This window comes from Bombina bombina, chromosome 5 (assembly GCF_027579735.1).
Source record: "Bombina bombina isolate aBomBom1 chromosome 5, aBomBom1.pri, whole genome shotgun sequence".
In the NCBI taxonomy this organism is placed as follows: domain Eukaryota; kingdom Metazoa; phylum Chordata; class Amphibia; order Anura; family Bombinatoridae; genus Bombina; species Bombina bombina.
In genome coordinates, this window is record NC_069503.1 from 39,013,261 (window position 1) to 39,029,593 (window position 16,333).

A 16,333-nucleotide genomic window follows, 5' to 3' on the forward strand; every position below is an offset into this window, starting at 1 on the left:
GTATATCCCATACGTCACTAGCTCATGGACTCTTGCCAATTACATAAAAGAAATTATGCTTAGCATTCAAAGGGTTAATTTAACGTAACTAATTTGCCGGCGAATTCCAAAACAAAATTATGTAAAACCCACCACAGCCACCCACGCCACCACTAAATAAAGCTATTAACCCCTAAACCACCATCCCCCCACATCGTCAACACCCCTAAACCATCTCCCCCACATCGCCAACACTAACTAAATCACTAAAGTTATTAACCCCTAAAACGCTGTTCCGACATCGCCAACACTAACTAAACCTATGAACCCCTAAACCACACCCCCATATCGCCAACACTACCTAAACATATTAACCCCTAAACCACCATTCCCAAACATCTCCAACACGAACTTAATTACTAAATAAAGTATTAACCCCTAAACCGCTATTCCCTGACATTGCTGTCACTAACTAAACCTTTTAACCCCTAAGCCGCATACCCCCCCACATCGTCAACACTACCTAAACCTATTAACCCCTAAACTGCCGACCCCCACATTGCAACAACCTAAATTAAACTATATTAACCCCTAAACCTAACACCCCCTAAATAAAAAAACACTAAAATAAAAAAAAAAAAAAAAAAACTACCATTACAAAAAATAACAAACAAAATTATCCAAAACAATAAAAAATTATTCCTAAACTAATACCCCGTTTAAAAAAAAAAAAAAAAAAAAAACTCCCCAAAATAAAAAAAACCTAATCTAGGGGAAAAAAACTACCAAGGTCCCTTAAAAGGTCCTTTCGTAGGTACTTAAAGAGACACTGAACCCAATTTTCATTTTTTCTTTGTTCTCTTGCTATCTTTATTTTAAGAGAAGGAATGCAAATCTTAGCAGCCAGTCCATTTTAGGTTCAACACCATTAATAGCGCTTGCTTATTGGAGGCTTACATTTTCCCACCAATAAGCAAGCATAACCCAGGTTCTCAACCAAAATGGGCCGGCTTCTATGCATCACATTCCTGCTTTTTAAATAAAGATAGCAAGAGAACGAAGAAAATTTGATAATAGTACATTAGAAAGTTGCTTAAAATTGGTGCTCTATCTGAATCATGAAAGAAAAAATTTGGCTTTAGTGTTCCTTTAAAAGGGCCTTTTGTAGGGCATTGCCCTAAACAAATCAGCTCTTTTGCTAAAAAGAAAAACAAACACCCCCTAACATTACAAACCCCCACCCCCAAACCCACAAAATAAAGTTAAACCTAATCTACCCATTACCCTGAAAAGGGCATTTGTATGGGCATTCAGCTCTTTTACTGCCCATTAAAAATAAAAAATAAATGACTATTCTAAAAAAACAAAAACACCACAAAGAGAAAAAAAAAAAAAATACACAAACGAATTATACAAAATAATAAAAAATATTCTTATACTAATACCCCGTTAAAAAAAAAAAAAAAAACACCCCAAAATAAAAGAACCCTAATCTATAATAAACTACCAACAGCTCTTAAAAGGGTTAATAGTTTGTGCAATGAATGCTATTTTCTCTTCCCGGAGGGACAAAAAGAGTCCTAATTTGTCTTTGTTTCTTAAAAATGTACAGTCCAAATTAATTTTAGAACAATATGAGACAGAAAAATAAATTAAAAATGCATTTAAAAAACGGGGATGCTTCATTACTGATTCCCCAGTCTCGTTACAAATGCAGTATATAGCCCTCTTTCAGACTTCAGAATACGTCTAGAACATGATACTTAGAGGGGAAATTGTCTGTAATCCGTACAGGGATACTATTTGATGGGAGGGTTTTGTTTTTTTCCTTCTTTCTTTATTTTCTTATGTTATGCAAAATAAAACTAATTAATGTTATAAGAGGAAAATCCTTGCTTTGCTAATTTAGCTAAGTTTTGTTATTATTAAGAACATTGTATCAACAAAATAATTCATAGTTACTTGCTGTGCAAAGCTCTGTGTGGTAATAGTTCCTTCTTTTGTTATTCTGTGTTGAATTAATAGATAAATAAATAAATAAATAAATAAACTCCTTACTAGCACAGAGAGAAGCACATTAATGTGTAATTAATTCCCTTAACCAGCACAGAGAGCTACACTGTGTATTAACCCTTCAGTAGCACAGAGAGCAGCACAGTGTGTATTAACCCCTTCACAAGCACAGAGAGTAGCACAGTGTGTATTAACCCTTCAGTAGCACAGAGAGCAGCACAGTGTGTATTAACCCTTCACTAGCACAGAGAACTGCACAGTGTGTATTAACCCCTTCACTAGCACAGAGAGCAGCACAGTGTGTATTAACCCCTTCACTAGCACAGAGAGTATCAGTGTGTATTAACCCTTCACTAGCACAGAGAGCAGCACAGTGTGTATTAACCATTCACTAGCACAGAGAGCAGCACAGTGTGTATTGACCCCTTCATTAGCACAGAGAGCAGCATAGTGGGTATTAACCCTTCACTAGCACAGAGAGCAGCACAGTGTGTATTAACTCCTTCACTAGTACAGAGAGCAACACAGAGTGTATTAACCCCTTCACTAGCAAATAGAGCAGCACAGAGTGTATTAACCCTTTTTTAGCAGAGAGCTGTAGTGTGAAATTACCCTTCACTAGCACAGAAATCTGTAGCGTGCATTAACCCTCCACTAGCAAAGAAAGCAGCACAATGTGTATTAACCCTTCACTAGAACAGATAGCTGCACAGGGTGTGTTAACCCTTCACAGGGCCGGCCTTTGGGTATGGCGGTGAGGGCGGCCGCCTCGGGCCCCACGGGTTCACACAAACTTTTTTTTTTTATAATTTATTTTTTGTGCTGACATTTTTTTTTTTGGCGTCATTTATTTCCCAATCCCGGGAAAGGAAACTTTAGTGAGGATGGAGCGTGCGGCTGAGCGTTCAGAGCGGAAGCATAGGAGGAGGAGGAGTGACAGGCACTGGGCGGGAACAGGCCAAGAGGTACCGGGCGGGCGAGTCAGGTGTGTAGTATCAGCACCGTGCACATAATCAGCCCCGAACCAGCACCATTACACTGTCACACCGGCGCTTACCACTAACAAACCTACCGCTACCTGCACAAGACATTCTTCCTCATCTGCAGAATGGATTGCCTTGCCTGCTTAGATAAAAAAGGTACCAACCTCCCCATGTAAAATGCTGAACGTTTTGTGTGACAATCATTTTGCATGATGGTATGCCGACTGCATGCATTATTATTATTTTTAACTTCAGTGTGTATTTTTGCATTATGAAAACGAATCAGTGTTGGTGTTACTTGAGGATAAATGTATTATATTTGCTAGGGGACTAGGATAATCCTATCAAGATTTGAGCGAGGGTCTGTGAGAAACTGTCACTAAATTAGGATGTAGATATAGAGGGTTAATGAGCAGAGCTGGAGGCTTATATTTGTCTATGGTAGCTGTCTTTATATCAAATACACAATAAGAGAGTTGAGCATGTCCATGATTGTTTTATGGTAAAGTGCAGTTCTGTGCTTGTATTAGCCTTGGGGGGTTGTCAGTAAATGCAGCTTTTAATTTGTTGGTACTAATTACAATGCTGGCTATTTTAAACCACCCTTTAGAGAAATGTGCTTGTTCCATTTCAGCAACTTGTTCTGAGCTCTGCTGGTGAGATTGCAGATCTTTAGCGTGGGAATCTTATGTGATTCACCTCAAATGTCCTCACTGAGAAACCAGGAATTGTAGAGTCTGTGACTAATATAGAAAATTGATGTTCATTTTTTTTGTAGCTACAATTCCTGCACTGTCTAAAGTGCACTCCCAAAATGTACGCATAGGATCTATCCTACAAGATTTATGTGCATATAAAATTTAATTATATCCCAAGAAAACAATAAATTAAATTTCAGCCTAAATCAAGACTCTCTTGTTCCTTTAAATTAATCCTCACTGCATTATCCTAAGGTTAACAGCTGACATGTAAATAAGTAAATGTTCATACATTTTTGGAATGTGACACTATTTTGCTTCCTTTTAACAATTTATTATTTAGAGGCTATTCCACCCACAACGTAGTCATTCACTGCAAAAGAACTGTCTTGATGCACTGTTTTTCCTGTCTGTGTGGTTGGGGTAATTTAGTGGTTTTCTTGAAATATATTTGCAGCAAACTTTAGAAATCTAAATTCTCATTATATACACACTGACCCCTGAAGATGTGGGCCAGGGGCGGACTGAGACCAACCAGGGCCCCCGGGTAAAAGTGTGGCAGGGCCCCCCACCCTAATGCCCCTTACACCTATTGTGCTCCTCCCACCTCATATGCCCCTCCCCCACCCTAATGTCCCTCCCACCTCATATGCTCCCCCCACCATAATGCCCCACCACGTTTTTAATTGCAATATAAATAGACATTTTGTTACCTTAAATATTTTATTAATAACAAAATATGAATTAACAAGTGCTTACATTGTACTTACTCCTGTGGAGTTACCTACAAGTAAGCACTGAATGGCTAAAATGCAAGTCTGTCAAAAGAACTAAAATAAGGGGCAGTTTGCAGAGGCTTAGATACAAGGAAATCGCAGAGGTAAAATGTATATTAATATAACTGAGATAAGGGGCAGTCTGCAGAGGCTTAGATACAAGGTAATCACAGAGGTAAAAAGTATATTAATATAACTGAGATAAGGGGCAGTCTGCAGAGGCTTAGAATCAAGGTAATCACAGAGGTAAAAAGTATATTAATATAACTGAGATAAGGGACAGTCTGCAGAGGCTTAGATACAAGGTAATCACAGAGTTAAAAAGTATATTAATATAACTAAGATAAGGGGCAGTCTGCAGAGGCTTAGATACAAGGTAATCACAGAGGTAAAAAGTATATTAATATAACTGAGATAAGGGGCAGTTTGCAGAGGCTTAGATACAGGGTAATCACAGAGGTAAAACGTATATTAATATAACTGAGATAAGGGGCAGTCTGCAGAGGCTTAGATACAAGGTAATCACAGAGGTAAAAAGTATATTAATATAACTGAGATAAGGGGCAGTTTGCAGAGGCTTAGATACAAGGTAATCACAGAGTTAAAAAGTATATTAATATAACTGAGATAAGGAGCAGTCTGCAGAGGCTTAGATACAAGGTAATCACAGAGGTAAAAAGTATATTAATATAACTGAGATAAGGGGCAGTTAGCAGAGGCTTAGATACAATGTTATCACAGAGGTAAAAAGTATATTAATATAACTGAGATAAGGGGCAGTTTGCAGAGGTTTAGATACAAGGTAATCACAGAGGTGACGGTGAGTTTATTAATATAATCATGTTGGTTATGCAAAACTGAGGAATGGGTAATAAAGGGGTTATCTATCTTTTTAAACAATAACATTTTTGGTGTTTACTGTCTCTTTAAGGTTTATATTGCTAATTTACTTAGTAATAGGTTTAATTTTTCAACTATAACCTGGGCAGTAGTGACTTTCTTTTGTCTCAATATAATCCCTATCCCTGTTAGAGGAGAAATTGTCTGTAATCCTTACAGGGATAATATTTGATGGGAGGGTTTTGTTTTTTTCCTTCTTTCTTTATTTTCTTATGTTATGCTATATAAAACTAAATAATGTTATAAGAGGAAAATCCTTGCTTTGCTAATTTAGCTAATTTTTGTTATTATTAAAGGGCCACTGTAAGTAAATATTTTCTATGCCTGTTACTAACTAACTACCCCAAATACACTTTTTATCAATAGCATTTCATTAACATATCTCTACCGTATATCAGAAATCTTGTCTGCAAATTTAATTGTTTTCCAAACCCACTCCGTGGGTATCCTTTGCTCTGTACCAATCCGTTTACAATACCTAGGTTTCAAAATGGCGCTTTAAACACAAAGTTATTGGTTTAAGTATTTTGAACACGCAGTGCTGAAAATAGTGGGCAGGATAACGTGACATCATCAGCGAATAAAAGATATAACTTTTAGAACGTTATGAAACTTCGTTTTGGAGAAAATATAGGTCAGTAGGTTTTAATTAATGTTTATTAACTTTAATATGTTAGTTGTTTAGCTTAAAAATTATAACAGAAAGTAATCCTTTAAGCAAAATGTATCAACAAAATTATTCATAGTTACTTGCTCTGCAAAGCCCTGTGTGGCAATATTTCCTTCTTTTGTTATTCTGTGTTCAATTAATAAATAAATAAATAACTCCTTACTAGCACAGAGAGAAGCACATTAATGTGTAATTAATTCCCTTAACCAGCACAGAGAGCTACACTGTGTATTAACCCTTCAGTAGCACAGAGAGCAACACAGTGTGTATTAACCCTTCAGTAGCACAGAGAGCAGCACAGTGTGTATTAACCCTTCACTAGCACAGAGAGCAGCACAGTGTGTATTAACCCTTCACTAGCACAGAGAGAAGCACAGTGTGTATTAACCCTTCACTAGCACAGAGAGCAGCACAGTGTGTATTAACCCCTTTACAAGCACAGAGAGCAGCACAGTGTGTATTAACCCCTTTACAAGCACAGACAGCAGCACAGTGTGTATTAACCCTTCACTAGCACAGAGATCAGCACAGCTCTGCAAAGCCCTGTGTGGCAATATTTCCTTCTTTTGTTATTCTGTGTTCAATAAATAAATAAATAAATAACTCCTTACTAGCACAGAGAGAAGCACATTAATGTGTAATTAATTCCCTTAACCAGCACAGAGAGCAGCACAGTGTGCTTTAACCCTTCACTGGCACAGAGAGCAGCACAGTGTGCTTTAACCCTTCACTAGCACAGAGAGCAGCACAGTGTGTATTAAACCCTTCACTGGCACAGAGAGCAGCACAGTGTGTATTAACCCTTCACTGGCACAGAGAGCAGCACAGTGTGTATTAACCCTTCACTGGCACAGAGAGCAGCACAGTGTGCTTTAACCCTTCACTGGCACAGAGAGCAGCACAGTGTGCTTTAACCCTTCACTGGCACAGAGAGCAGCACAGTGTGCTTTAACCCTTCACTAGCACAGAGAGCAGCACAGTGTGCTTTAACCCTTCACTGGCACAGAGAGCAGCACAGTGTGTATTAACCCTTCACTAGCACAGAGAGCAGCACAGTGTGTATTAACCCTTCACTAGCACAGAGAGCAGCACAGTGTGTATTAACCCTTCACTAGCACAGAGAGTAGCACAGTGTGTATTAACCCTTCACTAGCACAGAGAGCTGCACAGTATGCATTAATCTTCACTAGAACAGAGCTGCAGTGTGTATTAACCCTTCACTAGCACAGAGCAGCACAGTGTGTATTAACCCTTCACTAGCACAGAGAGCAGCACAGTGTGTATTAACCCTTCACTAGCACAGAGAGCAGCACAGTGTGTATTAACCCTTCACTAGCACAGAGAGCAGCACAGTGTGTATTAACCCTTCACTAGCACAGAGAGCAGCACAGTGTGTATTAACCCTTCACTAGCACAGAGGGCAGCACAGTGTGTATTAACCCTTCACTAGCACAGAGAGCAGCACAGAGTGTATTGACCCCTCCATTAGCACAGAGAACAGCACAGGGTGTATTAACCCCTTCACTAGCAAATAGAGCAGCACAAAGTGTATTAACCCTTTACTAGCAGAGAACTGTAGTGTGAAATTACCCTTCACTAGCACAGAAATCTGTAGTGTGTATTAACCCTCCACTAGAACAGAGAACAGCACAATGTGTATTAACCCTTCACTAGCACAGACAGTAGCACAGTGTGTATTAACCCTTTACTAGAACAGAAAGCTGCACAGTGTGTATTAACCCTTCACTAGAACAGACAGCTGCACAGGGTGTGTTAACCCTTCACAGGGCTGGCCTTTGGGTATGGCGGCAAGGGCGGCCGCCTCGGGCCCCGCAGGTTCACGCAAACATTTATTTTTTTTGTATTTTTTTTTTTGTGCTGACATTTTTTTTTGCCGTCATTTTTTAATTTTTGGCCGCAATTTATTTCCCAATCCCGGGAAAGGAAAGTTCAGTGAGGACGGAGCGTGCGGCTGAGCGGTCAGAGCGGAAGCAGAGGAGGAGGAGTGACAGTCACTGGGTGGGAACAGGCGGAGAGGTACCGGGCGGGCGAGTCAGGTGTGTAGTATCAGCACTGTGCACATAATCAGCCCCGACCCAGCACCATTACACTGTCACACCGGCGCTTACCACTAACAAACCTACCGCTACCTGCACAAGACATTCTTCCTCATCTGCAGAATGGATTGCCTTGTCTGCTTAGATAAAAAGGTACCAACCTCCCCATGTAAAATGCTGAACGTTTTGTGTGACAATCATTTTGCATGATGGGTATGTCGACTGCATGCATTATTATTATTTTTAACTTCAGTGTGTATTTTTGCATTATGAAAACGAATCAGTGTTGGTGTTACTTGAGGATAAATGTATTATATTTGCTAGGGGACTAGGATAATCCTATCAAGATTTGAGCGAGGGTCTGTGAGAAACTGTCACTAAATTAGGATGTAGATATAGAGGGTTAATGAGCAGAGCTGGAGGCTTATATTTGTCTATGGTAGCTGTATTTACATCAAATACACAATAAGAGAGTTGAGCATGTCCATGATTGTTTTATGGTAAAGTGCAGTTATGTGCTTTTTTTAGCCTTGGGGGGTTGTCAGTAACTGCAGATTTTAATTTGTTGGTACTAATTACAATGCTGGCTATTTTAAACCACCCTTTAGAGAAAGGTGCTTGTTCCATTTCAGCAACTTGTTCTGAGCTCTGCTGGTGAGATTGCAGATCTTTAGTAGTCTTATGTGATTCACCTCAAATGTCCTCACTGAGAAACCAGGAATTAGGAGACTGCAGAGTCTGTGACTAATATAGAATATTGATGTTCCTTTTTTTTGTAGCTACAATTCCTGCACTGTCTAAAGTGCACTCCCAAAATGTATGCATTTATGTGCATATAAAATTTAATTATATCCCAAGAAAACAATAAATTCAATTTCAGCTTAAATCAAAACTTTCTCTTGTTCCTTTAAATTAACCCTCACTGCATTATCCTAAGCTGACATGTAAATAAGTAAATGTTCATACATTTTTGGGATGTAACACTATTTTGCTTACTTTTAACAATTTATTATTTAGAGGCTATTCCACCCACAACGTACTCATTCAAGGCAAAAGAACTGTCTTGATGCACTGTTTTTCCTGTCTGTGTGGTTGGGGTAATTTAGGGGCTTTCTTGAAATACATTTGCAGCAAACCTTAGAAATCTAAATTCTCATTATATACACACTGAACCCTGAAGATGTGGGCTAATTTATCAATACTTTAGACTTTTATTTCAAATCCACTCAACTGAGAAATATATAAATAACACTGGGGATTGAAAAACATGTTGTATAAACCAATGATGCTTAATTTGTCCTATAAACATTTTGGAAGTATCATATTGTGTTTTTTTATTAGGTTTAGCACATCATTAGTAATCTGAATATGCTACACATGTGTGTGTGGGGGGGGGGCTCTGTGTGTGTGGGCTGTGTGTTTACACCTGTGTATAGAAGTATCTCTGTGTGTGGCATCTCTGTAATGTTCTTGTTATCATAAGAAAACACACAAAAATAAGGTGGGGGCGGGGTTAGGGGCGGAGATTGGGCGGGGTTAGGGCAGAGATTTGGCGGAGATTGGGCGGGGATAAAGGGGGCCCCATTTCTCAATCCTGCCTTGGGCCCCGCAATGGCTAGGGCCGGCCCTGACCCTTCACTAGGACTAAGAGTTGAACAGCACTTAGTATCCCATTGCCTGGCACAAGCAGATGAATAACAAGCAGTAACATAACAATAACATTTATAACAATTATAAACTTTTTAAGCAGTCTAGAAATTGACTAACACATTTATCACACAATACACAGCCTGACTCACTCACCCTGCGAGAAGGGTCTAGCTGCAGACTGGAGCTCCACTCTAAACAGGAAACATGTGACCTCCACTCAAAGCTTTTTTTTTTTTTTTTTTTAAATCAACTTTAATGTAACAAACAACCTATAGACAATAATTCTGAAAACGAAACATTTTGCAGCTTTCTTGTTCTTAATATTCACTAAGTGTTTTATGCCAATTGTCATTTATAAGGTAACCACTGTGAGTGTCATTTATAAGGCAACCCCTGTGACTGTCATTTATAAGGTAACTACTGTGACTGTCATTTATAAGGTAACTACTGTGACTGTCATTTATAAAGTAACTACTGTGACTGTCATTTATAAGGTAACCACTGTGAGTGTCATTTATAAGGTAACTACTGTGACTGTCATTTATAAGGTAACTACTGTGACTGTCATTTATAAAGTAACCACTGTGACTGTCATTTATAAGGTAATCACTGTGACTGACATTTATAAGGTAATCACTGTGACTGTCATTTATAAAGTAACTACTGTGACTGTCATTTATAAGGTAATCACTGTGACTGACATTTATAAGGTAACCCCTGTGACTGTCATTTATAAGGTAACTACTGTGACTGTCATTTATAAGGTAATCACTGTGATTGTCATTTATAAAGTAACCACTGTGACTGTCATTTATAAAGTAACCACTGTGACTGTCATTTATAAAGTAACTACTGTGAGTGTCATTTATAAAGTAATCACTGTGATTGTCACTTATAAGGTAATCACTGTGACTGTCATTTATAAGGTAACCACTGTGACTGTCATTTATAAGGTAATCACTGTGACTGACATTTATAAGGTAATCACTGTGACTGTCATTTATAAGGTAACTACTGTGACTGTCATTTATAAGGTAATCACTGTGATTGTCATTTATAAAGTAACCACTGTGACTGTCATTTATAAGGTAACCTCTGTGACTGTCATTTATAAAGTAATCACTGTGACTGTCACTTATAAGGTAGCCACTGTGATTCTCATTTATAAGGTAACCACTGTGACTGTCATTTATAAGGTAACCACTGTGATTCTCATTTATAAGATAACCACTGTGACTGTCATTTATAAGGTAACCACTGTGATTCTCATTTATAAGGTAACCACTGTGACTGTCATTTATAAGGTAACCACTGTGAGTGTCATTTATAAGGTAATCACTGTGACTGTCATTTATAAAGTAACCACTGTGACTGTCATTTATAAAGTAAATACTGTGACTGTCATTTATAAGGTAACCACTGTGATTGTCATTTATAAGGTAACCACTGTGACTGTCATTTATAAAGTAACCACTGTGATTGTCATTTATAAGGTAATCACTGTGATTGTCATTTATAAGGTAACCACTGTGACTGTCATTTATAAGGTAACCACTGTGATTGTCATTTATAAGGTAATCACTGTGATTGTCATTTATAAGGTAACTACTGTGACTGTCATTTATAAGGTAACCACTGTGACTGTCACTTATAAGGTAATCACTGTGATTGTCATTTATAAGGTAATCACTGTGATTGTCATTTATAAGGTAACCACAATGATTGTCATTTATAAGGTAACTAATGTGACTGTCATTTATAAGGTAATCACTGTGATTGTCATTTATAAGGTAACCACAATGATTGTCATTTATAAGGTAACCACTGTGACTGTCATTTATAAGGTAACCACAATGATTGTCATTTATAAGGTAATCACTGTGACTGTCATTTATAAGGTAACCACTGTGAAGGTCACTTATAAGGTTGTGACTGTCACTTATAAGGTAACCACTGTGACTGTAATTTATAAGGTAATCACTGTGATTGTGACTGTCATTTATAAGGTAACCTCTGTGACTGTCACTTATAAGGTTGTGACTGTCATTTATAAGGTAACCACTGACTGTCACTTATAAGGTTGTGACTGTCATTTATAAGGTAACCACTGACTGTCACTTATAAGGTTGTGACTGTCATTTATAAGGTAACCACTGTGACTGTCACTTATAAGGTAACCACTGTGAATGAGTATTAAGAACAAGAAAGCTGCATAATGTACAAGTCTGAAGTTGGATTCTTAGTAATTCAGATTTAGTAGAGTTAATTTTATAACCTGAGAATGAGCTAACCTTATCTATAATCTGCAAGAATATTGGAATACTTATGGTGGTATCTTGCAGAAACAGTAAAATATCATCTGCATATAATGAAATCGGCATATTCTGACTACCTATATTTACCGGTTGTAATTCATTTCTTATATAAATTGCGAGAGGCTCCAGTGCTATGTCGAACAACAATGGGTACAATGGACATCCTTGGCTTGTGCCTTTTTATAAGGTAATATATTGTGTTAATTTCCCATTAACTAAAAGTTGTGATTTTGGTTTGTTGTATATTAATTTGATCAGATCAACCAGGCAACCAGAAAAGCCAAATTTCTCCATTGCTGTGAATAGATGGTCCCATATGATAGAGTTGAATGCTTTCTCAGTGTCAACTGTAACTAATGCAATGTCTCTATCCTTATAATCTTTATATTTTCTTCCTCCATCCTGATTGACCTGATGAAAATAATTTAACATAGTTAGAACTCTACGTATATTACGGACTGAATTCCTTCCTGGGTAAACCCCGCTTGATCTGGATGGATCCATTTACCAATTATTTTTTTAAGTCTCTCTGCAATAATCGCCATAAGTATTTTATAATCTTGGTTTAGCAGTGAGATTGGGCGGTATGAGGATAATTTTTCCGCATCTTTCCCTTTTTTATGGATTAATGTGATCACAGAATCAGAGAAATAAATGGCTAGATTACAAGTTTTGTCGGTAAAAACTTGCGTTGCTAATGAGCCTTTTTTTTCCAGCGCTCACTTTAAACAACGCTGGTATTACAAGTTTTCTGAATGGCTGCGTTAGCCCCAGAAAAGTGAGCGTTGAGCAAATTTAGCGCCACTTCTCCCAGTAATACCAGCATTGCTTACGGTAGCGGTAAGCTGGCTAAAACGTGCTCGTGCATGATTTCCCCATAGGAAACAATGGGACTGAGACGGCTGAAAAAAAACCTAACACCTGCAAAAAAGCAGCGTTCAGCTCCTAACGCAGCCCCATTGTTTCCTATGGGGAAATACTTTCTATGTCTACACCTAACACCCTAACATGAACCCCGAGTCTAAACACCCCTAATTTTACACTTATTAACCCCTAATCTGCTGCCCCCGATATCCTCGCCACCTGCATTATACTATTAACCCCTAATCTACCGCTCCGGACACCGCCGCCACCTACATTATACCTATGAACGCCCAATCTGCTGCCCCTAACATCGCAGACACCTACATTATATTTATTAACTCCTAATCTGCCCACCCAACGCCGTCACCTACCTACAATTATTAACCCCTAATCTGCCGCCCCAACATCGCCGCTACTATATTAAATGTATTAACCCCAAAACCTAAGTCTAACCCTAACACCCCCCTAACTAAAATCTATTTTTAATAAATCTAAATAAAATTACTATAATTAAATACATTTTTCCTATTTAAAACTAAATACTTATCTATAAAATAAACCCTAATATAGCTACAATATAACTAATAGTTACATTGTAGCTATCTAAGGATTTATTTTTATTTTACAGGCAACTTTGTATTTTTTTTTTAACTAGGCACAATAGTTATTAACTATTTAATAACTACCTTGCTAAAATAAATACAAAAGTACCTGTAAAATAAACCCTAACCTAAGTTACAATTACACCTAACACTACTCTATAATTAAATTAATTACCTAAACTACCTACAATTAAATACAATTAAATTAAATAAACTAAATTACGGGAAAAAAAACACTAAATTACAAAAAATAAAAAATAAATTACAATATTTTAAACTAATTACACCTAATCTAATCTCCCTAATAAAATAAAAAAGCCTCCCAAAATAATAAACTTCCCTACCCTACACTAAATTACAAATAGCCCTTAAAAGGGTCTTTTGCGGGGGATTGCCCCAAAGTAATCAGTCCTTAAAAGGGCTTTTTGCTGGGCATTGCCCCAAAGTAATCAGCTCTTTTACCTGTAAAAAAAAGAAATACAATACCCTCCAACATTACAACCCACCACCCACACACCCCTACTCTAAAACCCACCCGATCCCCCCTTAAAAAAAACTAACACTACCCCATTGAAGATCACCCTACCTTGAGCCGTCTTCACCCAAGGAAGTTGAGAAGCACACGATAATTGCCGGTTCAAAAATTTAATGGACAGGATATCCAGACATAACACTAATCACAATTTGTCAAAGGGACATTGTCCCTGGATTAGTACAGAGAATATCAAAAAATAATAAAGGAGCAAGTGAAACAGGCGGCTAATGCGTTTCGGTGTGAGCCTTACTCATAGCCTCAGTAAAAAACAAACCAAACTAACATGAATTTAAAACCTATGCTCCCTACGCGGTTGGTTGTCGGGATACTCACCTTTTACATCCGAACAACCAATCCGCTGCATCTGAAACACACGCCCCCTCTAGATGCACCAATTGTGTAGGTTTTAAATTCATGTTAGTTTGGTTTGTTTTTTACTGAGGCTATGAGTAAGGCTCACGCCGAAACGCATTAGCCGCCTGTTTCACTTGCTCCTTTATTATTTTTTTATATTCTCTGTATTAATCCGGGGACAATGTCCCTTTGAGAAATTGTGTTTCATGTTTACCTTCATTCTGGGCCAGAGGGAGCATGGATAGTTTTGCTGTGGGCTGTGTGGTTTGGCAATTAGAGCTGTCAAGTGCCTGCGGGACTGGAGATTGATGATCGTCTTTGTATGTTAGTGTATCATTTCACGCTGCCGGAACCTGCAACCCTGGTGTGAGACACTGAAAGCCGCCGGAGTCTGCGTGGAGGAGGTATGTGTGTGGTCACTATAAGGCCTTCAGGTTACCATTGACTCTTTGGAACTGCTATACATAGTACATTTATTTGTTTGTAACCATTAGGTCTGTGTTCCCTGCAACTTCCATTTTACAAGGGGAAGGAGGGACCCCCGCATGGTATTATGGTTTGGCATTTGTAATACAGGAGTACTTTCAAGTGTTTGGAGTAATATCAGGATATATGTGTGAACTTTTGATCAGCTATATCAACATACTCATCTTTGTTATTGTACAAATCCTGAGCTCTGTTCACACCCACCATTTGAGTTTCCTCTTTTTGGTGCCGTCTTCACCCAGCCGGGCACCACTGGTCATCCGATGGGGCAGAAGAGGACATCCGGACCGGCAGAAGTCTTCATCATATCCGGGCAGAAGAGGACATCCGGACCGGCAGACATCTTCATCCAAGCGGCATCTTCTATCTTCATCATCCGGCGAGGAACGGCTCCATCTTGAAGACTTCCGGCGCGGAACATCCTTTTCGGCCGACGACTACTCGATGAATGGCTGGTCCTTTAAATGAGGTCATCCAAGATGGCGTCCCTCAAATTCCGATTGGCTGATAGGATTCTATCTAGCCCATAAAACTCTTAACTACTGACTTTTATATGCGGTAGGAGTCTTGGAGGTAGAGGCTGTACCGCTCACTTCTTCCAAGACTTGTAATACCAGCGTTAGGAAAATCCCATTAAAAAGATAGGACACGCAATTGACGTAAGGGGATTTGCGGTATGGAAAAGTGAGCGGTACACCTGTACCTGCCATTAAAAAGCAGCGTTAGGACCCCTTAACGCTGCTTTTTATGGCTAACGCCAAACTCGTAATCTAGCCGAAAGTGAATTCATTTCTTTTTTAAGATAATACTCAATATATAGCTTTGTCAGTGTTTCTACCACTGTCTCAGATGTGATTTTATAAAATTCTATTGAGAGGCCATCTGGGCCTGGAGCTTTGCCTGCTTTTGTATTACTTTTAATATCTCTATATCTGTGATTGGTGCATTAATCTGTTGTAATGCGACCTGAGATACTCTGGGGGTTTCTATCCCTTTCCAGAACTGTTCTTTGACTTCCCTGGTTACATCCTCTCTTGCATATAGGTTTTGATAATATTTAAAAAATACTTCTCTGATTTCAGCCGGTTTGGTATATATTTTCTTCCCTTCTTTAATTACTGGAATTATATTATTTCTTTTACGAAATGTAATGATCTTGGCCAGATGTTTTACAGAGATCCCCTGATAGCCTTGATATACAGCCCTTGCCTTTAAATCTTTGCCTGCCCATTTTTATTTCAGGAAGTTTTCCCTCTCTGCCTTAGTTCGTATATATATTTACCCCATGTAACTAGTGATGTCGCGAACCTAAAATTTTCTTTTCGCGAACGGCGGACTCGAACTTCCGTTATTGTTCACGAACCGCCATTGAATTCAATAGGCAGGCGAACTTTAAAACCTACAAGGACTCTTTCTGGCCACAATAGTGATGGAAAAGTTGTTTCAAGGGT